Genomic DNA, 26,268 nt, shown 5'->3' on the forward strand with positions numbered 1-26,268 from the left:
CTGTCAACGACGAATGACCGCGAAATTCAAGCTAAGTATATAACGCATCTTCATAAGCAATGCTGTATGTTTTCCAGAGGCATATAATATGAATTTATTCACTTAACATTGTAAATAGTTATAACACTTTAACATACCGTAGATATATTTAAAAGTTATGGAAAACTAGTATTCGCTCGCGACTCCGTCCACGTGGAATTATAAAAAAACAAAAGTGAGTATGTATCTTCTATACTATCCGCTATATCTACACCAAAGTTTAACGAAATCCGTTTAAACGTTTAGGTAATACAATTAGCAAAATACTTAAACTAAAACATTCTTTTTGCCTTGGAAAGTAAACAATCTTGTAACAAATCTGATAGCGGACGCACTTTGACTAAACCATTGCCCTGTTGTGCGATTGTCCATTGTTTAGTTCCACAACTAAAAATCCAGTAATATACGCACCATACAAGCTATAAGAATCAAAGCGAGACTAAACAGTTATGCGATAGTTTAGTCGAAGGTGTCTAAATAACACTTTTATCAGCTACCGTTGCCTACAAGTTGTAAATGCGCATGCGCCACTTCTACCTATCAGTCTACATCTAAAAGAAAACAAAAAAGTGCTCCATCTCGATATAAAAATGTCACACGCAAGTCTGCCGATGATTCTTTGATACGGAAATAAACATGTTTTGTTTTAACCTGAGTTTCCATTGGCGAGACATTTATTGAAAACATTTTTGTGTACAACAACTCTTACATTCTCATTGATAAAATAGAGAGTACAATATGCTTTTAAATCATCATCCTCCCCTGTCTTTTCCTACTCCCGTAGGGTCGGCGCACCGGGTTTTCGTCCTCCAAATAACTCTATCATCCGTCATCTCAGTCATCACTCCCTTCTTGATCATGTCACCTTTCACGCAATCCATACATCTCTTTCTAGGTCTACCTCTACCGTCTTACCCCTCTACATTCATAACTAACGTCCTTGTTACATGCGATTCATCCCTTTTCATAACAAACATGTTTTTAAATGTATTTTAGCAATGAAACCCAACTTCATTCCAGCTTTCTACTATACGGTCGCCTGTCTTCGTCAGCACGGAATTTAAAAAAGTAGCCTATAATATAAATAGGGTAATCTTTTCGGAGATTACCTTGATCATAATCGTTGGATAAATCTTGAGATAATCGAATAAAAGCTGGCAACGTTTTTGCAAATGCAAATGTCTATGAGCGGCGATAGCCTAATGGTTTGGGGCACGGAATACCGATCTTGAGGTCAAGGGTTCGAATCTCACCATTCGACTGGTCGTGAACCATATCCTAGCACAAACCTAGAGCTTAATTGAAATGGTCAAAAGACATATTAGTAAATTCTACTAATATTTATAAAAAAAATTGTAACCTCATTATTTTGTCGAACTCAAGTAGTCGCTTATTTGTTTTGTTTTGCCACCTTTTAGATAAGAAAAAACTTATACTGTAACAAGATCATGTCAGGCAAAAAAGGGCTATCTCTGTCAACAAAAAAAAACAATAAATATCCAGAATAAACACACTATAGGTAGATTCCTTGCAATATCAAAGCGAATACTAAAGTAAACATGTGGTAGATTCTTTGTGGGATAAGCCTCTAGGAATAAGTACTTGAAATGCACAGAAAGGAAAGGATTATAATAACATACAAAATAGAGAAAACGTGCTTTGAACGTTGCATTAGAAGCCGTTACTATTCAGCACTGTATTCAGAAATATTGAAATCAAACGAATATATACACAATGTTTAAAACAATAGGATATACTTTAGAACAACAAAATCGTAGGTTATAGAGGATTTTATGATAGGTAAATTCTAAATAAACATATGAAAGCCTAGGTTAATAGACACTATACTAATATTATACAAACAGTAGCGCTCAAAAACAGCACGAATACAACTGGCATAATGGAACGCTAACTGGTCTCAGTAAACCAAAATAATCCATGCCAGCACAGCAGTACATTTATACTAGCACTAGCTGTTCCCGTGCGGCTTCATCCGCATGAAATTATGAATTTTATTATATTGTTTACATTTGTCAAATTATCAATAGCAAATGTCAAAATGACTTGACATTACAAACCTAGGCAATCTTGCTTCCTTGATTTTGGCAGAAACTTATGATCTCTTTCCCAGGTTACGGTTTTTATCCAAAATATTTACCCCCTAAGTTTAATGGCGTGAAAATATATAGCCTAAAGCGTTACGTAAGTGTAGGGCTTTTTATTTAAAAAATATTTTTTTTCCAAAATATGCTGTAATTGCTGACATCTTAGGCAACAAAAAAGTGTATGTTTACGCTTTATTATAATAGTATAGATAATAAGAACTCTATGCTCCAATTCTACTCAGAAATTGTCTTCAAAAATTGATAGATACGCAGTAACTATACAAAAATGTTATTGATTGCTTTGAATAATATGTTTTCTACTAACTTATGTTTCTTGTTAACAATCGAAACCACTATAAAACTTACAAAAGCAAACTTAAAATTTACAGTAAACGTAAATAAAATCACAAGCGCGTAAAATAAACCGTCGGGTTTATTTAACGACAAAGCGGCGAGCGTCCCGCGGGACGACACCGGGTATGACGGGGGCTCGATATAAAACTGTAGTTGGATGTAATTTTGTCTATTAATTTAACAATATGTCCTTTGTGCCAATATTCAAAATTGCGATCGTGTGCGATACAAAATTGGATTTAAAACGTATTATCCATAGATTTACCACCTTTTTATATAGATATCTACAGATTCCTGCTTATAAGCAAAATTTTTTTTTATATAATATAAGGTAAGGTAAACGAGCAAGCGACCACCTGTATCCACCAAAATGGAAAGCGATCGCTGCCCATAAACAACCGCAATTGCAGATGCGTTGCCTACCCTTAAGTGACGGAGGAGACCCACAAAAAGACATTTGCCCTTCTTATGCGTCTCCTTCACCGTCATATAAACTTTTCCTTCCCATCCTTTCCTCTTAAGAAAAGGGTGGAAAGGGAAAGGGACTAATATTAGGCCTCCGGCACCACGACCAGACGAAACGCGAAATTGCTTCCACTTCACGCCTGTTTTCTGTGTTGTCGTGGTATTACACCAGACGAGCCGACCCATTCATGCGAAGATGTTAAAGCGGGCTCTACCACTGTGAAACTGTAAATAAGCCTGTGCACAGCTGAAACTATACCATCGCACAAATATTTATTCTCGCTTTGATTCCTATGAGCTGACATGGAGGTGATCACATTACTCGATTTGTAGCTGTGCAACTCAACAGTTGTATTAGCTGCGAAACAATCGGCAATCGCACAACAGGTATGCTATTTAGTCAAAGGTGCGCGTTCCAAAAGCGACGGATAGTCGTAAAAGCTAAGAAAGGCATAAATGATGGAACTGCATCTAAACCAGCAGTAGACAGATACATGTAAAAGCGCAGAAACTTACAAGAAATAATGACTGCAATTTATTATACAAACATCTATTCAAAATCCAGACTTGTGAAGGCACACATCCTTTTGTTGTGTACAATCCGCGCATTCGCACGATACGCTCCGCTTCCTCTGTTATAATAGGGACAAAAGTCTAGAATAATTTGTCTGAGTCTACCTTGAGATAGGTAGCTTCAAGGAATTCATTGTAAGGCATAATGGTAACTCACGGACACAACGTGAACCTTGGTTTATGAGAAAGTCTATACCCGGTCCTCTGTCTTCTAAACCCAGTCTCGTACTGACCTTGTGAAAATTTTTCAACTCTTCGACGCTGCGTTTAGATGCAGTCTTTTATTGTCCAAATTAGTATTTTCTTGCTTACGATTTTTGCAGTCTATTTTCATCATCTTTCTTATCCTACTCCCGTAGGGTCGTTGCAACAGGTTATTGTCCTCCGCATAACTCTATTATCCCTTTTCGATCATGTCAACTTTCACACAATCCGTCCATCTCTTTCTAGGTCTACATTTATTTTACGCATGTATAATTAGTAAAACAAGTTTTTACGACTGTAAAGAAAACAGTAGAAACAAGAAAATAAAATTTCTTTTAATAGCAAAAAAACTAAATCATTGTTTGTATCTAGGGTGTATTTAAAAAAATATCTTTGAATAGAAAACTGTGGGAACAAAGGCGATGTTAAAAAAATGGTTGCCATCAATTTTTTATGCGGTGTCAATAAGCGAAGCGGTGGAAAGGCGTAAAATGAAACGTATAATGGAGAGGTCGGGACGGAAATTACAAAGTTGGCGGGCACATGCTCTTTAATAACAGAGGAGCTCAGGTCAGGTGTGGTCTTGTATTGGAAAGCGAATTTTTTATGAAATAATAGTGGTGACTTAGGTTTTTAAATCTCGAAGTTTCTATACAAATTATATGCTTATAAACTCCAACAGTAAATCAGTTTTCATCAACCTTATACTTTTTAAATAAAAGCTAAGAACTTTTGTGGAAAACCAATTTCTCACATCTACTACTAAAAAAAAATGTGCAAATTAATATTTTGCGAATAAAACTTACGGTTGGAAGCTTATTTTATAATCTGTTATACCTTTTAGATCACTGGACGTTGAAAAGAAGGAAAAAGAGTGAAATGTATATATCTAGTGTTATTGTACACAACAAAAGGATATGTGCATTTATGCCTCTCTTAGTTTTTCTCGTGAATATCAATTTTTATGATGTCTTAGTAGTCTAAAAAAATAAAAAATATAAAAACACTTTATTGATACGATCAGTTTAACAATCTAAGATTGTTTTATTTGTAGTAATAATTTTTAACTAAATAACAATAGTATTTTTTTTACTATTTAGTAAACGTTTACCTTATCATTTATTCAGAAATTATGATAAACATAACATAGTTAGCGTAAACAATATTACCAAATAACTCCCTTATTAACCAAAGCATTTTGTAAGTATAAAATAAATATTATTTCTCACGAAATTGGCGTGTATAAAAATCACAAAGGCTACCCAGAGATAAGTCAAATATATTTGGCGTCCGTCCAGAAAGTTACGCATCCATCGCAGTAAGAAATACTTTGGCAAACTTTATGAAAATAAGCGAATACTTAGCGAGTAATAACATTGGTGGCAGTCGCACGGGGAATACGTAAGTCGGGTACGAATTCTCTAACTTCAGAGCGGATTCGTATTCATAAAGTGGAAACTCAGAAGCTAATATAAAACATAAGCCTCGAGTTATTGCTTTCGAGTCGCGCGTCGTTTCCGACGGTAAATAAATTACTTTAACTCAGTACGCTCATGAACTATTCCCAAGTTTAAGATGAGGTTTCGCCGCTGAAAGCTATTGAAAACGCTGTAAATATTTTAAAACGTTCCAACGATAGGGCTAGAATACACATACCAGGTAGCACACTTACACGCAAGCTAAGCATATCAGCTAAAGGCATATATAATACCTAGCATGCAAATAGCTGATATTTGGTTTTTTTACTGCTACAAGCTTGCAAATTGTAGTAGAAAATGAGAGGTAACAACGCCTGACTGCAAAGACTCATCTCGTAGGATCTTTTAAACATTTTACTGACATGTGTAAACGCATTACTGCTTTACCAGGCTCCTGTCTAACTGGCATACTAGCAACATTTTACTGCCACATGTATGCCCGGCCTTATTTTATTCCGCTGTCAAAGGCTTTGGTGGAAATAATTTTTAATGTTACTTCTTTATTTCACTTTGAATAATTTAAAAGCATTGAAGTCAAGATGTCAGGTGTTATTAATAAATCTATGGATAGTTAAAGGTGAAAGAACTGAAGATTAGACAAGTTTGTTCTTCAAATATTATAAAACTTAAATATTGCTTGATATTAAGAAAGATATTAACAACAATTACACGCTAGAAATTCAAAAATATCTAGGCAAGTATAAGACCCTTTGTTATATATTTTCTAAACCTCTCGACTACTTTAGTTGCTAAGCGATTTACATTTACAATATTATAGAAGTCCCTACAGACATGTGTCGTCAACATTTCTCTGACATCACCAAAGCCAGTCGCTCGCAACCTTTTTGTCAAGACCATCAAGTCGCTACGATTTTTAAAATGACGTTGCAAAACAGTTGACATGTATAAAAGCGTTAGCAGTGTAGTCGCTATAGTACTCGAATAGACGACTCGCGTCGACGATTCAATGTTTGTACGAAGAGGTCGCTACGACATTACAATATTATATTACTTTTGACATTTTACTTGTATTTTTAATACCTTATTTGTTACTCTTTACTCATGACATGCATTTATGGTATCCTGGTGAAATACGCCAAAGCATGGTAACATCTAGGAACCTGCAATTGCTATTCAGCTCCTCGATGTTGGATGCATTTCAAATGAGATCTTGGAATGCAACAAACAGATGCGTTTATGTTAGCATGCGTAAGCCGGTGAGGGTCGATGTTGCATTCCACGAACACCCTTTTTTTTTTTTTTTTTCCGAAGGGGAATGCTTTCTGCATACTCCATGCCTCTGGGCAGACACGAGAGTTATGTGGGACTCTCCCCCCATAGTGGGGGGCATACCGCACTAAACCCCTTCGTTCCCTCCTGGCCAGTGTGTGGGACGCCACGGGATCGCTTGCGCTTGCCACCGCGACGCCCCACTGACCGCCCCGGGAAGGGGCCCTCGGTGCGTCCCAACGAGTTGGGACGCTGCACCCTAAGGCGCTCCTCGGAATTCCACGAACACCCTAGTTGCGGTGTTAATACTGTTAGTCTCGAGTACTAAGGAATAGGTTTATCGAGTTTTTTACGACTATAAGTAAAGGATGTACACGGACTACTTTAAACTGTCTCGGTAATTCAAGCACTCTGTGTTCGGAGACCACAAGTTAAGGTTCCCCATACACGGAACATTAGTAGTCGTCAATACGGCGACAACTGTGAAGCGTTTTAATCATACTAATGTTATAAATGCGAAAGTTTAGATGGATGTATGGATGGATGTTTGTTAGAGTTTGTAGCCTAAACGGTTGAACGGATTTCGATGAAATTTGGCAAAGACGTAGAGGATAGTGTGGAAGAACACATAGGCTACTCAGTTTTGTTTTTTTTTTTTAATTCCACGCGGACGGAGTCGCGGGCGAAAGCTTGTACATTATAAATGAGAAAGTTTGGATGAATGGATGTTTGTTAGAGTTTGTAGCCTAAACGGATGAATGGATGTCGATGAAATTTAGCATAGATGTAGAGCATAGTCTGGAAGAACATGTAAGCTAGTTACTTTTGGTTTTTTTTTCACGCGGATCGTTTTTTTGTTTAATTCAGTTCAGTTTAATAATGAAGCTTTTATTTCTTTTGTTAACATTTCTTAGTATTGTATTCATATTAAACTCTAATACAAGCACAATAACACACGAAAACGTATAGATTTCGAAGTTCAATGAAAAATATTCAGCGAATATAGTTAAGCGGCCATTTATATGAGACGTGGCACTCTATTTCGCCATTGGTTTATTAAAGGGTTCATCAGCACAACATTTTCTGTACAGAGTATTTACGTGACTTAAATACTAGATCTCTTTACTTGTTACTGCGTACGTTGTACGCAAATACACTCGTATATTTGTAATAAAATTATACGCTACATAAATATTTAAATAAAAATAACGGCAAAGGTTTGATAGAGGTAACATTTATAGAAGAACTAGCTTTCGCCCGAGACTCCCTCCGAGTGGTATAAAAAATACAAAAGTAAGAAACCTGTGTGTTCTTCCAGACTATGCTCTACATCTACGCCAAATTTCCTATAGATCCGTGACCGTGTTTAGGCTACAAAATCTAACAAACATCCATCCATCCATCTAAACTTTCGCATTTATGATACTAGTAGGATAGATTAGGAATAAAACTAAATGAAGGGGCCTATATGCCTTATAGGCTATGCTCTACATCAATGCTAAATTTCATCGAGATCCTTACGTTTAGGCTAGAAACTCTTACAAACAACCAGCTAACTTTCGCATATATAATATTAAGAAAACCATCATTACCATATACCTAGAATTTTCTAATTTTACACTTGTTTTTTTATGAAACAGGTAAATACATCGATTATTATTTATAATAAATTTCATTACATCTAAAAAATAATCTGGCAGGTAGCAAGTACATTTTATAATACCAAAAATTTAATGTTGTCACTACATACATATCTAACGAATAACACATAACCTCTTTTATCAAACTAAAAAGTAAAGATAGAAAAGAAAACAAAAGATTGTGTTAACGTAACTTTTTAAAAAGCTAATATTTAAAAAGATATCTGACACAGGTGTGTTAGTTACACTTAAAGGTAAATTCAATATGTATTCTCTCTCCAAATAAAGATAAAATTTAATAGTTTACCGAAGCTATTTGTAATATTACCCATTTTAGATGTAGCTAAGAAATCGAAAATATTGTGAAGTACTTACGGTCTATTATAAAAAAAAAATATGTAAGTGATAACATGACACTTAGAAAACTGCTTTAGTAAAATAACAAAATAATACACAACATAACACTTTGAGGTAGGCAGAGTCAGAGATAGAGGTCCTATTTGTTTTACATATATAAATATAAATTTGTTAAATATGTTATTGAAATACAGTTTTATACAATTTAAATATTTTTTTTTCATTAACAGGTTTTATTTTTTTAAATTCAATTTGTTAAAAAAGGAATGTTGATTGTCCTAAGAATTAGTAATAAATTAAGACATGTAAATTTAACTATTAAATTTGTTGTATGTTTTGAAAATTAAAATAAAACAATAACACAACGCAGTAGATTGTTAATTTTTTATATATTTAAACACAATTTATAAGCAATACATTTCAATAAACTAAATAGTGTTCATATCCAAAACCAACTTAAAAAGCTTCCAGCTATTCGAAAATCCTCAAAAGATATCCACAAATAAACACTTAGCTGTCACGCTGCGTACCGTTATATTTAGGACAGGGGCGTCCGAGGCAGATATTTTAATGGCTCAAATCCATTATTCAGTGATACAAGACGGATATGTCAAATGCTTTAAAACGTTGAAGCTGTAACGCTTGTAAAGGACTTAATGGTTTGGTTAATGAACGTCTTTCAAGCTTATCTATGCTTAGTAGTTTTAAAATATACCGCCATCTTGAAAATCGCAGCACCTTCATGACGGATTGCAAAAGACATTAAAAAATATATAGACGAGGCAGTGAACCGAATTTTTTTGCTGGTACTATCTCTGAAAGGTACTATATCTGTTATCAAATTTAGTATCCCACATCATGTACTTTATTGACATATTTTATAAAATTACAATAAGCTGCATCTGTTTTTATAATAAAACTAGTATTATAAATGTGAAAGTTTAGATGGATGGATGTTTGTTTGAGTTTGTAGCCTAAACGGCTGAACGGATTTCGATGAAATTTGGCGTAGATGTACAGGATAATCTGGAAGAACACATAAGCTACTTAGTTTTGTTTTTTTTTTAATCTAGCGCGAACGGAATCGTGGGTGAAAGCTAGTTTACGAATATTTCCTTCAACCATTCAAACTAAGCTCTAGGCTTGTGCTAGGATATGGTTCACGACAATAATGGAATGGCGGGATTAGAACCCTCGATCGCAAGATCGGTAGTCCATATCACAAACCATTAGGCTATTGGCAATTGATTTAAATAATTTTATTAATACTGCAATATTATTGACATGTGATTTTGAGACTATCAATAGCGCTAGTGATGATTATATGAAAAAAGTTACAAGTAAATAGTCAATTATGCCTACTCTATATATATGTTTTTAAACTCTTTGATAGCGAACGATTTGCTATAGCGATGACAGATAGAAATGACGCGTGAGTACGAATCTCTTTGACATCGTATGCCTAGCGACTAAAACCGGCAAGTTTCGTAACTTTACATCTGCTTGTGTACAAAAATCCTAATATTAGAACACGATCGATATCCACTTTATAAAATGAAAACAAACCCAAATTAAACGGACTCAAGTTACAAACGGAATTACTAAATGAGGGGGAAATATACTAAAGGCAAAGAAACAACTAATTGCTTTGAAAACCGGAAGCGGCAGGCCGGAAAAATGGTAAGGAAATACACGACATCCCCCAAAACGTTCACAAAAGCCGACGGAAATCAAATAAACGTTATTAAAACACTTTTTTCGGTCGTTAGGCGGACTCTAATGTATTAGAAAAAAGATAATCAAAAAGTTTTTAATGTCATCATGATAGAACTGACTGGCAACTTCAAAAAAGGAAAGTAAACTTAAAGAAATGTTCTTTAGTAACATCTAAAACATACCACATTTTATCTAATCACTAGCTGTTCCCGTGCGACTTCATCCGCATGAAATTATGAATTTTATTTTATTGTTTACATTTGTCAAATTCTCAATTGAAAATTTCAAAACACCAATAACCTTACTATGGCAAGCTCGCTTTCTTGATGTTGGCAGCAACTTATGGTCTCTTTCCCACATTAGGGATTTTATACAAAATATTTACCCCTAAGTTTAATGGCGTGAAAATATATAGCCTAAAGCGTGACGTAAGCGTAGGGCTTTTTATTAAAAAAAGAATTATTCAAAAATATGCTGTAATTGCTGACATCTTAAGCAACAAAGAAGTGTGTGTTTATTATAATAGTATAGAAGTATAGATTTATTCGACTAATAGTCATTAGATAGTTTAAAAAATTAAGAAAACCGTCTTAAACTCGTTACATTTCAGTTACAGTTATTACAGTTTTACTCAACTGAATTGTACAGTTATATTTTGCCTGCATACTCAGATTTTATCCAACAGTTCGACTAGTCAAAACGAACATTTGTAGGGCTTTAGTTTTAAACTATGTACTTTACATCTCAGAGATAGCTGGTCTCTGTTTGTTTTTATTGTAATCAGTCAGGGAATAAGGTTTTTGACCTTTACTGTTAATATAATTCTTCATGTAGAAAGAAACTTCTCAGTTTAGCCCTTGGGAAATTACTTGATATCCAAATAATATTTCACATCGCATCATTAGAGGTTGCTCTCTAAAAACCAACTGTTGAAGCTAATTAAAACATTAATTTAAGACGAGTATAAACACACTAGCTTTTGCCCGCGACTTCGTCCGTGTGGAATTTGAAAAAAGTGAGTAGCCTATGTCTTCTTTCAAACTATCCTCTACATCTGTACCAAATTTCATCCAAATTCGAAGAGCCGTTCAGGCTACACTTTCGCATTAATAATGTTAGTATGATTAGCTTTTGCCTGCGAATTGTAAGCGCGAATTTAAAAAAAAAACAAGTAGCCTATGTGTTCTTCCAGCCTATATTCTACAACTATACCAATTTATATCGAAATCCGTTGAGGCGTTCTAAAGATACCTTCCAGATTCTTCTTTGAAACTTATTATTCTTCTGTCAATGGTGTCATAAGATTTGTCTTGCACTATTTACATGAAAAATAAAACAATAAAACAGAACTTGTAACTAACACACGATAAAGATGTTAGTTTACTTAAAATATCGACAACCAAATCAGAAACTATTAAAATTCCACAGAACGCGTTCTCTATGTTATTTAAAAAAAACTTTAAACATAAAATAGAAGCAATAAATAACACAGTGTGACAGAAATTCTCAAATAATTCAATCAGACCGGCTGATAAACGGGAGAGCAATTCATCACGTTTAGAAATAGGTCGGGATATACCGAGTTCTTTGCAGCGTATCTACGGAATAGCTTACCCTGATCCTTAGAAACGACAGTCAAACGAAATTCAAACTTTACTCCAAACAATAAGATATAAATTTCAATGTATAGTTCAGAAAGAGGAACTTACGGTATTCTCTGACCTGTGACCGGAGATATCAGGCATAAAGATTAGGTCTACAATAACGACATCTACATCTGATATAAAACTCTATAGATATTATCTCTGGTTTAACCTCCAACCTCCTTTAGCAGAAAACTCTAACAAACATCCATTAAAACTTTAGCATTCGGGTCGGCACAGTATGTGCTGCTCTTCCATACATCTCTATCAGCCGTCATATCTGAATCCACTCCTTTCTTAAGCATAGCCTCTTTCACACAATCCATCCATACTTTCTTTGGTCTTCCTCTTCCTTTGTAGCCATCAATCTTAACACTATTTCGCATATATCAGTACCAATTTTGATGAACATTAAACATTTGTATTATGACATCAAAATGAATAAGTGTTGACGTTACCTTCCACAATTGGACAAAAAATGAAAACCAATTTATCGCCGAATGCAAACCTAAGTAGATAATTTACGATCTTAACGAAAAAGGGGTTCGATTCGTGTTCATACCATAAAAGTACAGCAAGCGTGAGACAAATAGCCCCTAACACGTACGTAATAAAGCAGGGAATTGCATCCATCAGTCAACATGTTTTCGAGCGAATAAAATGTAATAAGCAACATAAATCTAGCGTGGTAAAAAAACTTGATATACAAAATTGAAAATTGTATTCTATCTTATAGGTTACAAAGTCGTATTTCATTTGGTTAGTGCGTTCGCAAATTCGGAACATATTATGAATAGATACAACCCCTGTTCAGTAGCAAGGGCTGTAAGTTAGCAAATATCGTGCACCCCAAGCATACAATATTTATTGCACTCTCCGCGCATGGGGTTGTGGAGATTATGAAAATGCAGATGGTGATCCGAAATTTATTCTCGCTGATAAATTATGCGCTCGTAAATTACTAAAATCGCTTTCAGTTCTTTCGCCGGCCACGGTTGATATTAAGTTCATAAAATTTTAACTCGGTTTTTCAATATTACAATTACGTATAAGAAATAATTATTCTTGTAAAGTAAAAGGCGAGAATACACAAGCCACACTTTCAAGTAAGTAACTGTACACATTAAAATGGAATTATAGCTTGCATGCCAGTTGAAGACACTGTACGAGAAATTGCACGCCCGTACTTGTCTCAAAATCAAATACAGTCAGCTAGTCATGCCAGTAACTTTCATGTAAATACAGCAGAAACAGGCATGTATCTAACCACCGTTATACATTTTTTACTTTCATTATAGTGTCAAAAATGTACTTGAATATTTTTTCCTATTACATACTTCTTTAACGTTTTATTTATAGACAGAATCCAGATTTTTTTTGTAACTGAATGGCCACTGTTTGCCTTGAAGAGGCATTTACAGATTCACCAGGCTTAAGGTGGCCGAGAGCAGATGACGCTTAGCCTAAACCAGAGATGTATTGACATTTGTTAAGAAAATAATCAATCTCCAATTACCTTTTTAATGTTTGATTTGCTATTTCTATTATCTAGGCGTCACAAAATTTTGTTATTCTCTAATAGTTTGCAATGCGTTTCAATACTAACACAACGTACTAATATTATAACATGGTCCACAAGTGTTGCATAAAATGGAATACGGACGATGAGATCAGCCTTTAAGCTCTCACTATGGCCGGAGCGGAACGCATTTAGCTATACTGTTTCACTAAGTGTTAATGAAATTGCTTCGGATTTATACAGCTTTGGTATTTATGATATTTTTCTATATTAACTATAAGCTTATAACTAAAATTAATGTATCCAAAACAATAGAAAACTACAGTTTGCTGTATAAATAAAAGTAATAACTTATCTTTCATTGTGATGTCTCTATCAGATAATATACCAAATGATCCTTAGCCTTTATCTTTTACAGAAAGGCTTCAACACCATCATCACCAGCTCACTTTTTTGTTATAAGAGAAGGGTCAAACGAGCGGCGGGAAAGAGGTGGTCAACGACGCCCATGGACATCCGCACCAGAGGAACTACAGATGCGTTGTTGGCCTTTGAGGAAACTGTAGGCTTGTTTTTTGAAGGACCCTAAGTAAGAATCCGTCCCCCTCTGAGGGGCTCGGAGCCTCCCCTAATAAGAGGTGACTAGGCCATAGTCAACCACGCTGCCCCAGTACAGGTTGGTTGCTTTAAAAAGGCTTCGCCTATACCAAACCATACCTTGCAATCCATTGTCGAACTCTACCTAGCTTAATCTAACATTAGCAAAGATAGGCTAAATTAATAGCAAGCTTATAAAAGCAATCAGTTCAAAGTATTAATTAATGGATCAGCGTCATATAACTATCTTTCGAACGCGACTCCGTCTGCGTGGTATTAAAAATTTATTACGATGATGGTTTACTATATTTGATTTTCATATATCAACGTTAACATGTATTTACATTTAAACGATTTACAAATATTCGCTCGTAATAAAATACGGTCGTAAAAATTGTATAAACACATAGTATAATGAACTCGTAGTGCCAAGTTTTTGGCTCTATGTTAGCGAATAATTCATGTTAGGTATACGCATATAAAATAAGTTTATATTTTATACAGTCGTGTAAAACAAATGAATTTATATGTGTTAAAAGAAAGAAAAATCTCTTTTTGGCCAGTTAGTTGGATATAGCTGGCCAGTATGTTAAAACTTCTTTATCATTTAGTGACCTTCGACTTGTTTGCGCAGAATTAAAAAAATCTTAGTAGACAGTTCTACTTCTGTGGCAAATTCTATCCAAAAAAAAAATACAAATAAAAGATGAGCTAATCCAAAAAAAAAACTGATTACATAAATGCAAAAGTTTGGATGGATGGTTGCTTGTTAGAGTTTGCTGACTAAACAACACAACAGATCTCTGTTATATTTGGCATAGATCAAAGTGTGGAAGAACAGATAGGCAACTTTCTTTTGTTTTTTTTTTTAATTCCACACTTTAAAAATAAATTGTAGTAGAAAACTGGTATATAGTAAGGAGCAAAAGTTATTAATCCACTTGGTTATAAATAAGACATCGAATCTCCTCTCGTTGGGTCGAACTTTAAAGTACTTTATAAGAGCAGTAAAAATCGTATCGAAGTAGGTCGGGACATTATCGATGGCACTTTTTAACTTCAATAATTATAAGTAAAGTTCTAACGAAGACTTAGCATGATAATATGAAGACTATAAAATGACGTCACGTATAACAAAATTTAAAAATCGAATTTATTCTCACGAAGTTCGCCTTGGTGATGACGCTGTCATCGCGGTTAGATGGCTCCTGTGTAAACTATCGTATGTTTGAAAAACGAATTATCCAAAACACAATTTTAAACTAAGATTAATTACTACACATAAAACATACAACATACGACATACAACGAAAATCTACAATTATTTTTGCTAACGTTTCTTTATTTGGAAATTAAAATAGTACTTATCAAGTTATTGTAAACACAAATAGGTGTTAATCGCAAAGTTGTGACTTACGTTAGTCTACATAGGAGCCATAGATACAAGACAAGACGCTTATTGGTTGAGAAATGCGATTGACTTGTGACGTCATCATCTACCTGTCCTTATCCGACTCTATGTTGTGGTGTATGTTTTCATGTATACTAACAATATACAGAGTAAAGATTTGTATTTTTGTATGTTTTGAAGTAACACAAAAACTACTGGGCCGATTTTAAAAACTCTTTCACCGTTAAAAAGCTACGTTATACAAAGTAAAATAGGCGATTTTTTTAATTCTATCTGAACGAAGTCATGAACAACAGCTAGTCTTTAATAATCATTAGTCATTTTACCTTTCACGCCATCCGTCTCTTATATTTGCTGTCTCAATATGCGATTTGTCCCTCTACTATTTGTGAGTGGTTTATAATTAGAGAAATAAATCAATCGATACAATAAAGTGCCTTCTTCGCGCTACAACGGCTCTTTAGTAATGACATAAAACAGATGCTAACAGCCCTTGCAGTTAAGATTCGTATTTATGAATGAAAAGGACTGTTGTCGCGCACGTGTTTATATTTTAGGTTAGAATACAGTAAATATCCTTCAAATTATTAGCAATTATTTCCTGTCGCAATTCGAGTGCTTCTTGCAAACATTGCAATGTATTTTTTTTTAATCGAGAGATAATGTGGTATATGTGAGGGTATCTTAATATAAGGTACCGTCAGTATTACTAATAATAAAACAGTCCAGTACCAACCGCCATTTCATTAACACACCTACATTACAAGAACCACGAAGAACATGGCTAAAACTCTAGTAGCCGTCATTTTTAAATTAATATATTTCTCTAACCCTAAGTTTCTACTTAATTAAAATATGTTTTAATCTCCCCTAAGTAAGTTAGAGGTAAGTCCACGGTATCAAATATAGCTACTACATTTGTTTCTAGTGTAAAAGTCTTCATAGAAGTATCGTAGAAATCTTACTTAATATTATAAATACGAAAGTTTAGATGAATGGATGATGCTGAACAGATCTCGATGAATGGAATAGATGCAGAGAATAATCTGGTAGAACACTTGGGTTGCTTACTTTTTTTTATTCCGCGCGAACCTAGTCGCGGGCGTAAACTAGTATAAAATTTAACACATAAGTATAAGTTTGATATCAGTTATTTCGTATAAAATTACTGTATATTATTTACACACGTCCGCATTCAGAGAGCCATCGCCAATGTTTAAACTTTCCACAACTTTCAAAGCCTTCGAGGCTTTTATGTTGATGTCGAATTTTCATTTCTATATTCACACATTTCAGCTTCCTTTTAGGATTATTAACACAGGAGTTCTCGCAAAATAGGTAACATAAATTTTCTAAATAACACATTTAGAATAAAATTTTGTTATACCATTTTACTTTTAGGTTAAACTTTGATACTACTTATATTAAAAATGCAAATGTTTGGATGGATAAATGTTTAAAAAGATCCTGCAGAAACTTCCAGAGTGATTAAATCAGATGCAACTTTTGACACTGTCTTGAAGAGCAATTTTTTTCTTCTATTTGACAAGTTTTTTTAATTCCGCTTAGACGAAGTTACAGGTAATGTATACTATTAAAATAAAGATTTAAATGAATTTCTCTTATTCATAAACTAGCAACCCTCGCCTTCAATAGCGTAGATAAACAAATAATTGTTTTTTTTTATAATATACGGTGGCAAACGAGCAAGCGGCCACCTGAATCCACCGAAAAGGAAAGCGACCGCTGCCCATAAACATCCGCAATTGCAGATGCGTTGTCTATCCTTAATTGACGGAGTAGACAACGTTTCTTTTAACAATTTAATAAAATAATAAAAGAAAACATACGAAATCTGATTAGTACTTCCAGAGTTCCAACACAAGCACTCAATTGTGTTTCTCTAATATATCATTAATTCTCAAAACAATTAAAAATTTCAGTCACAATTTAAGTATCTATACTAATATAATAAAACGTAAACACACACTTCTTTGTTGACTAAGATGTCAGCAATGACAGCATATTTTCGAATAACTCTTTTTTTAATAAAAAGGCCTACACTTACGTCACGCTTTAGGCTATATATTTTTACGCCGTTAAATTTAGGGGTCAATATTTTGGATAAAAACTCTAATGTGGGAAAGAGATCATAAGTTGCTGCCAACATCAGGCAAACAAGGTTGCACTGGTTTGTCATTGTCATTTTGACATTTGACATATGTAAACAATAAAATAATATTTTCATAATTTTATGCAGATGAAGTCGCAGGGGAACACGTAGTCTACAATAAATACAAATACAATAATAAAAGTGGTAGTGCCCGCTTTAACATCTTAGCACGAATGGGCCGGCACGCCCGGTGTAATACCACGACCACACAGAAGACAGGCGTGAAATGGAAGCAATTCCGTGTTTCGTCTGATGAGTATGGTGCCGAAGGCCTAATTTAAGTGCCTTTCTCTTTACCACCCTTTTCTTATAAGGAGAGGTTGTGAAGAGGAAGTGGATTTGACGGTGGAGGAGATCCATAGGAAGGGGAAATATCCTCTTTATGAGCGTCTCCTCCTTCGTCGTATAAGGGTAGGCAACGCATCTGCAATTGCGGATGTCTATGGGCAGCGGTCGCTTCGCCAAAATGGGCGGTTAAAGGTGGCCGCTTGCTCGTTTGCCACCTTATGTAATAAAAAAAAATTATCAAAATAATGTCAAGCGCCTTTAAAACTTCTTAGTATTTAACGTAAAGACGCAAACAGACGGCTTCATAAAGCCAAAAGATTTAATGACAGAGCCCGAACACTACAAACAGGGGCCAGTGCAAATGTTGACACGGACGCCGCGGGAACAAATACCCACTGCACCACAATCGGATGCAACTAAGGCTTTTGTTTAAGATCTTAAGGCTGAGTTGCACAATGCTCTAGAGTCTACCGTAATTCATTCGGATTTTCAGACTACCCACAATTATTGGGATAGAATTAAAACTACAAGTATTTAATGTTTATATAATCTAACGCTGTTAGTGTCTTAAAATAAAAAATAAATAAAAAAAAACTTTACTGAACTGTATTTTTAAATAATACATTATAACCATATACAAGAATATTGCTTTCAACATATCTACACTAATATAAAAAGGTAATATTTTTATTTTTGTATGTATTGAAATAACTAAAAAACTACTTGGCCGATTTTAAAAATTCTTTCACCGTTAGAAAGGTAATTTATTTATCTGTAACATAGGCTATTTTTTATTATTTTTTTAATTTTTATTAAGGACGAAGTCGCAAGCAACAGCTAGTATAAAGATAAACTGATATACCTAAATAAATCTACACCCTTACACGTTCCTGCGATAAGAATTTCAAATATTTCCCAAATTTGTTTGGACCGGAATACCGTAGACGTTTCTCGTCTAGAGCAATACGTCAACAGTACTTCGGTACGTCCATTTCGGAAAATAAGGTAAACACACTCAAGAATACGCTCGAGCTGGCAAACAAATATACTACGAGCAAACACGCACAGGACCTTAGACTTTTAAGACGCAGGACCTGTCAAGCACGCATTCCTTTCTATCGATACCGAACAGTTCTACACATCCTTGTGTGTGTACAATATGTTAAAAGTTATGCGAGTCATTTATATAACTCACAAGAGTGTCAGAACATATTATCTAGCTGCTGTGAAATAAAAAATAATAGCCTATGTTACTAATAATGTAGGTTTAAACGGTGAAAGAATTTATGAAATCTGCCTAGTAGATTGAGTTATTACAATATACAAATTTTACCTCTTTATTAGTATAGAGTATAGATATACTTGCTCTTTGTCTAGTCCGTTTCTCTATAGTCGAAGTACAAAATAAATTGACTCTCGAACTTGTAAGAGGCTTTAAATAACAAATGCGAGCACGCGACCTTCATCCGTATAAAATAATCTAGTGATTTTGAACTTCATAGATCTTAAAATAGATTAAAATCACTACATTTATCTAGAAAACATTACTAAGATGGTCTAGTAAGTTCTTAACATAACATACCTGTTTTACCGCCAAATAACTTACAGTCATAAGTTTTTATTTTGTCAAAAAGAACGAGAGACATCGATGTTAAAGAAGGATTTACACAAAAAAAAACATCGATTCAAATCTATGGACATTTTTTGTCTATAGTCAGAAGTTAAAGCGATACCGCTTGCATTACTAATTCCGATTAAACGGTAATTAAATTATTAGTTAGCGCCTTCTGACTGAGGCTGGGGAGGGACGAAAGGGCGGGGTTCTCACGTCGCTCAAAGATAATTGAATTAAATTACCTCGTGTCAGAGTTGAATATTTCCAATGTGAGATAATTAACTCTAACGTTGCCGTGGGTACAAAATCAACTACAAAGCACACCTTTAACCGACGCAATTAGTAGTTTAATATTCACTAAAGAAGACCCTCAGTGGAGATTTAGTTTCAACGCTAAAATACTCAGCGTAATCTCTGACTAATGACCACGATCAATATTGACTATACTTCGGCCGATTGCCAAAAAAAAATATAAAAGTGTCATTTTGGCCATAAATACCCATCAAATATATTATTAACTAGCTTTCGGCCGCGAATCCGTCAGGGTGGAAGAAGGAAACAAACGCAAGAAGCCTATGAGTTCTTCCAGACTATGTTCTACATCTATGCCAAATTTCATCGAGATCTGTTCAGCAGTTTAGGCTACAAACTCTTACATCCATCCATCCGTCCATCTAAACTTTCGCATTTTTAATATTAATTAAGATGGACGGATGGATGGATGTAAGAGTTTGTAGCCTAAACTGCTTACTAATGTAACATATAACAATGAAGTTTGTTATTAGAAGAAGTATTCTTGTTAATAATAAACTTATCTATTTCGTAAATAAATGAAAACATAGTACAAACATAGTAATAATTACGATCATTAACGTAACATCTTGTCTGCCCTCTACGATAATGAGTGAATAAAAACAAGACAGACAAATATTATTTAACGGTAACATAAATTTAATAATTCCAACTCAATCTGTCTATTAAAACTTGTTATATAGTAATTTTATTGAAAAATCTGTTTTAAAGTAAATATCAGAAAAAATACCTAACTTCAGTCAAAATTAAATAAAACTAAAAAACAAATGACATGCGAAATTAATCATAAACAAACTATCTTAACATATTTTTGACGTTTATTAAACCTATATCAATATTACCGTGTACTTATTCTTAAGGCATCTTAATACCTTTGTTGGTTTTTTAGTAGAAAGCGGCCAGCGACGGAGGCTGTATATGGACCGAACACGATCTTCAGTTCGTTGACCGTAAAAATAAACTAAATCAGATTTGTTAACTAATTAATCAATAGCTTTTGATTCATAAAAAAAAAAATTAAGACCTTCAAAAACGTTTGTACCAAAAATAAACACGAAACAAATAATTAAAATATTACTCATAAATCCATTGTAATTCATTTGTTAACATGAATTTTCAACGAATTTTTACTCTTATTTCATTCTCCAAGGTCATTAAGTTGCAGCAAAGTTGTTTGAATTCGAAGTAAAGTTTACATCGAAGTGATCATGCGCGGTGGTAGTAAACAAACTTGAACTTTTAAAAAGTTTCGTTTCTAACGTTTTATTTGAAATTTACCTTACCTTTTAAATGAAGTATGACTTTTTATAATGAACTACCTTAATATTCTATTCCAAAGGCACAATCCACTTGAATTTAATCACATTCCACTAATACCACTTCGAAAACTAGTAACAACTCACCAGTCGGAACACTTTTTTGAGTGAAGAACAATACGAATTTTAAGAAACACTAGATATAAAGTTTATTCAAGTGTATACAAGGTACTTTATAAGATTTTTATTGTCATTTAAAACTCTAAATTAGTTGAAAAACTTATAAAAGCGTCGTAAACAATCAGAGCAACATTCGGCACGCGACGGCCATCTTCCGCCAACACAAAGTTTAAGGTTATTCTCGCTAGAGGGATCGCTCTGTTAAAGTCCAATTAATAATTAAATACATTACTTCTAAAACATGGGACAGTAATATTTTATAAATATTTCTTTCACTATTTTTAAAATGTCAAAAAGTTTCTCTTACAAAATATGAACAAAAGTTGATTACAAAGTAACTTTATTTAATGCAATGGCAACACTTTTCGGAGCAAATAGTTTCAATTCAGTAAAACTAGCTTCAAACTTACTTTAATAAGATACAAGTGTAAGTAACTATGCGAATACGTTAATCGTCGCTTAATTAAAACTTAAATGATTACGAGAAGTTTAATATTTAAATGAAGAACTTGTCACTTTTTTAAGAACAAAATGAAATGGCAACACAAGCCTGAAATTTTCAGATCACTTATGTCATTCCTTTAAATTGACAAACCGAAAGAATCGGCAGTGCTTATTTTCTTTTTACTTGGTTAACTTACAAAGCAATAATTTAAGATTCTGTCAGAACGTTTATATTGTACAATATTAATAGAAATCTTGTCCTTTGAATAATATTTTAACATTCTTGTAAGTAAAAGTAAGCAGAAAACAATTCAATTTAAAACTTGTGACAGTTAGTGCATTGTTATTAACTTATTAACATATACATGTAGCTTATTTTCAAGTTGTTTTGGTGTATTAGTAATATTCGTTAAATATAATTTAATACATATAATAGTTTTATTGAAAATGTGTTTGTTTCATAGATATATTTAGTAATTGACTAATATAGATGAGTAGATAACTAAAATTCACATTTATTTTGCTAATCTTGACTTATAACATTTATGATTTTCATTTCATGTCAGTTGTGGTAACAATATATAAGATTCATAGATACTTTAACAACTAGTAGTAATTAAATGTGTATTTCTAGAAGATTGACTGTCTACTAACACTCCTAATTTATGATAGGATCCGATGCTCACAGGGGAGAGGTATAGTGAGCTGGTGACGATCAATAACTAAATACTATTATACAAATATATTAGTCATATCATCATCATCATCACCAGCTCACTATACGTCCCCACCGAGGGGTTTGGAGCCTACTCTAAGTAAGGATGACTAGGCCATAGTCAACCACGCTGGCCAAGTGCGGGTTGGTTGACTTCACACATATCTTTGAATTTCATCGCCAATATGTGCAGGTTGCATCACAATGTTTTCCTTCACCATAAGAACATCGGGTAATTTATGTACATATGGAAATTCAAAAAAGTCGAAAATCACATTGGTACATCGCGGGATTCGAACCCAAGACCTGTAGATTACAAGTCAAGTGCTTAAACCACTGAGCCACCGACGCTCTATATTAGTCATATACATATCTTTAATATCCAACTATTTAAATAACAATTTAGACCTATGCAGAAAGAGAAATGCAATGTTAGAATGTAACGGTTAAATTAAAGAGATCAGCATATTTTAACATAAAGGAGGGAAACAAACAAGCCGGTCATATTGTTTTAAGAGAACACTACTTTAGACAACTACAATAACAAAAGTTAGCATTACCCTCTGGTACTATGATCATTCGGTAAAGAAATGACTTCAACTTGATGTCTTTTGTGAGGTGGTTGTACAGCCTAACCTAGAATCTTGCCTTTATTGATTTAAATATTGTACCAATTGAGTATCTTGCTTGTTTATGTGGTTGTTGTATTGCACCCAGCAGGACATCTTGCCTGTCTCCTGCTGTAATGTCATTTGTGCAGTAGCTAATGCTGCGGAGTTTGTCACTGTAACAATATTAATGATTGCGTTATATTTTTTTGCATTGGCAAATATATGTATTAGATTAGATATATTTATCAGAAACCACTGAATATTGATGTTTTTTTCAATGAAAATGTTTTATTTATAAAGTGTTGAAAGAAAATCCAAAAATAGTAAATTATTTTTAACAGGTGTATATATTTTATCAATATTTAGAAAGAATTAAATAAAAATGGATACTGCATATTAAAACTATAAATATACTTTAACAGCCTCTTTACATAGAAAAGTTTATATTTATATTGATATCTGAAACAATTGCAGAGAAAGGATGCATAAAAGAAAAAAGAATTGATGTGCAAGACAAATCATTTCACATTTTGGAAAAAAAAAACCTTTAAAAGGAATACAGAAAAATGTATGCTAGTCTTCTTAATAGCCTTGGTTTGTATTGGTTTATACAATATTTAAGAATTAACCCTTTTGTCATCATTCATGGTCACACTATTGTAGGGAAATTAAGATTGTAAACAAATGAAAGAATTGTATTGTGCTTGGTTATATTTGTATGGTAGGTTTCATTGTGGCTGACAATCTATACATTGTTTTCTAATTTGAATGTTTCGTACAAAAGCATTAGCTGTAATGTGAAATATTAGATAAAACGTTTATAAAACCGATATGCATTAACAAGCTCTGAGCTAGTAATGAGGTAAAAATCGATTCTAATATCAATTAGATTTTATACAATTCTTTCATTATTGCTACACATTTAAAATCCAATATAACTCAAAAATAGTTAATTTTAAGTTAGTATTGTACGTAGTTTTAAAATAATTTTTCATTTCGTAAGATATAAATAACAGTCAACAGTAATAAAGCTGACATAAAATATTTCACTTTTATATGTGCTTAAAACGTCTGAGCTGCGGTGACACATTTGAATGGCTGTTTTGTCTCGCCGCTGGTTTATAAAACATATAATTACAATTCATATGAAAGCAACATTTCAAAGAATAGTGATAATATTAATAGACTTATGATAAAAATTAGCTAAAACCTCAGCGCCTACTCAAAATACATGAGCAATTACTCATTAGCGCAAAATTATATTAAAGTTTGAAAAGTAAACGTTTCTATTTATTTTGATCAAAAACCTTTTGCCGACCTCTGTAATAGTTTTTTAAAAAATACCCTTTGTTTGACGTACTTTTATAATATAAGAGTCGCAATTCATTTGGTAAATTATATTTGATTTAGTTAATAAACTCAATATTTATAGACATGGAGTAATGACCACTGTCCAGACATTTTTATCGATGTTTTCCATAACAATAAAATATTTAATATCTACGTGAAATGGTTAGTAAAATTTTGAAACAAAAACCAGACGAAAATTATTGTTTTAATTAATCATTGACACTTTTGTAAATGTAAGTATAATTTTTTTATTTATTTGCTTGTGATGTTTTCCATTTTCCTGAAAACTCGTAAATTTGGAATAGTCTGTCTCTTCATAGTGTTAGCTTTTTAACTATTTTGATATATTCTGTATTCTTAAAAGTTATTTGTTAATCTGTCCTATATATCAATACTATTTATCTTTGTTTAAAACAACAATATTGTTAGTAAAATATTAGGAAACGGAAAAGTAGTGGGGGGTAGTTTTATAAAACATGGCAATCGCCAACTGCTCAGTGTTTTCTAGTCGTCACCACAGAACGTTTGATGTCTTTGCGTTGTCGCATTGGAGTTTAGTTTTTGTGTTTTAAAGTAATTTACAAGCATTGTTAATATGGCCGTCCGTCTATATTTTAAAGGAAGTCATTTGTGTCGAAATATGTAACAATAGATTCATAGACCTATGCAAACACACATCAGTTTCGGGTGAACCGTCCTTAGTATTAATCTATTAAAAATATGTGCTAGATATTCAGAAAGTAAGTAGTAAGGTTTTGCAAAAGTATTTAGTTACTCAAACTAACTCAATTCTAGGTTTGTAGTTTGTCAACTGCAGTTACGTTTGTCATCAACAAGCCTTCGATAGGTCAGTTGGTAGAGCGGTGGACTGTAGCTGGTAAAATTGTTATCCATAGGTCGCTGGTTCAAATCCGGCTCGAAGGATTCTTTATTTTTGATTGAATGTGAAGTTTTACTCTAACTTTTAAATATGTTAAATAACTAAATTGAATAAAAATCTATTAGAAAAAAGATCAGAAAATCTCAGCACATGTTTATTTATTTAAGTACTAGCTGATGCTCGCAACTTCGTCCGCATGAATTTTATAAGTATTAAAAAAGTGTAGCTTTTTAAAGGTGAAAGAAATTTTGAAATCGGTCTATTAGTTTTTGAGTTATTTCAATACATACAAAAATACAAATCTTTATGCTTTATAATATTAGTATAGATAGAGATATGTAATTACATTTAATAATATTCTATAAAAATCCTTTTAGAGAAATTCTGCGTATACTAAACGCAGTGGGCGATAAAATAAAAATCTTGGAAATGCAAAATTGAAATTTAAGAAAGGGAATTTATTGGAAAATGACTTCGTATCTGTTTTCGTTCGAATGATTTACGATTTAACGTCTTTAAGAAAATTCAAGATCAGATGTGATTTAGTTTTATTTAAAAACTAGCCTTCGCCTGCGACTCTGTCCGCGTGGAATTCAACAAACCAAAGGTGAGTAGCCTACGTGTTCTTCCAAACTGTCCTCCATATCCATGCCAAATTTTATCGAGATCCGTTAGCAAATTAAACTACAAACTCTAACAAACATCCATCTAAACCTTTTCATTTATAATATTAGTTAGATTGACAACTGTTTCATACATTTTGCAAAATGCTAAGTTGCCTACAATCTCTTAGAGATTCACATAGATACGACCAGTAAGTTGTTTGTTGAAAAAAATTCAATTCGTAATGATTATAAATATTGGAATATAATTCCTTTGGTTTGTGTGCAAAGACGTTTATATAATATATAGACGAGGCATGAACAAAATGTTTTCACCGATACTTTCTCTGAGACTGTTATAAAATAAAACATAGTTATTTAAACATATTAATAACACCTATTGGTAATTATTTTAATTACAATAAATTATATTGACATGTTGTTTTGAGGCTATTAATAAATAGTGTTAGAGATCATGTGAAAAATATCTCAAATGAAGTGTCAACTGTGT

At 33.3% G+C, this 26,268-nt stretch overlaps 1 protein-coding gene, 1 long non-coding RNA gene and 1 other non-coding gene across 3 annotated transcripts in view; 2 read left to right on the forward strand and 1 right to left on the reverse strand.

The window, feature by feature from the left end:
- Positions 1-21,330, reverse strand: part of LOC106111364 — a 331,426-nt gene extending 310,096 nt beyond the window's left edge. The window contains exon 1 of the mRNA XM_013293413.1: positions 21,003-21,330. The gene's annotated coding sequence lies outside the window, so the exon portion shown is untranslated. The remainder of the gene's footprint in view (positions 1-21,002) is intronic.
- A 448-nt stretch (positions 21,331-21,778) lies between these two features.
- The window catches only part of LOC106111368, a 16,413-nt gene continuing 11,923 nt past the window's right edge, over positions 21,779-26,268 (forward strand). The window contains exons 1-3 of the long non-coding RNA XR_001226160.1: positions 21,779-21,884; positions 23,400-23,519; positions 25,533-25,762. This is a non-coding gene — a long non-coding RNA (uncharacterized LOC106111368). The remainder of the gene's footprint in view (positions 21,885-23,399; positions 23,520-25,532; positions 25,763-26,268) is intronic.
- On the forward strand, positions 25,113-25,199 carry Trnay-gua. Its single transcript is given in 2 exon segments — positions 25,113-25,149; positions 25,164-25,199. It is a non-coding gene; the product is annotated as a tRNA-Tyr (tRNA).

The sequence above is a fragment of the Papilio polytes genome, unplaced genomic scaffold (genome assembly GCF_000836215.1).
Source record: "Papilio polytes unplaced genomic scaffold, Ppol_1.0 DF824169.1, whole genome shotgun sequence".
NCBI classification, from domain to species: domain Eukaryota; kingdom Metazoa; phylum Arthropoda; class Insecta; order Lepidoptera; family Papilionidae; genus Papilio; species Papilio polytes.